General features: G+C 31.8%; 1 protein-coding gene across 1 annotated transcript in view; it reads right to left on the bottom strand.

Moving 5' to 3' along the window:
* Positions 1-217, bottom strand: part of LOC118324422 (transcription initiation factor TFIID subunit 4-like) — a 14,256-nt gene that overhangs the window by 6,475 nt on the left and 7,564 nt on the right. The window lies entirely within an intron of this gene.

The following is a 217-nucleotide window of genomic DNA, read 5'->3' as shown; positions in this document are numbered from 1 at the left end:
TGATATCAAAAAGAAGAAAAAAGCTAGTTCTTGCACAGAAAATAAAAGCCTGATAATAAATTTACTACATGGTTGTACTTGCAAATCGCTCTATTTTCTGTCTTTGCCTTTGCCTCATTGTCTAAGTTTATATGTAGGCAATGATGTGCCAAATTCAAAATTCTTGATTAAGCAATTAGTAACGCGCATTTGTTGAGTTCACTTTTTCAAAACTCTT

The sequence above is a fragment of the Morone saxatilis genome, unplaced genomic scaffold (genome assembly GCF_004916995.1).
Source record: "Morone saxatilis isolate NCDOM2014 unplaced genomic scaffold, NCSU_SB_2.0 Contig15, whole genome shotgun sequence".
In the NCBI taxonomy this organism is placed as follows: domain Eukaryota; kingdom Metazoa; phylum Chordata; class Actinopteri; family Moronidae; genus Morone; species Morone saxatilis.
Note: the sequence above shows the minus strand (reverse complement) of the source record. Positions and strands in the feature narration are given on the sequence as shown.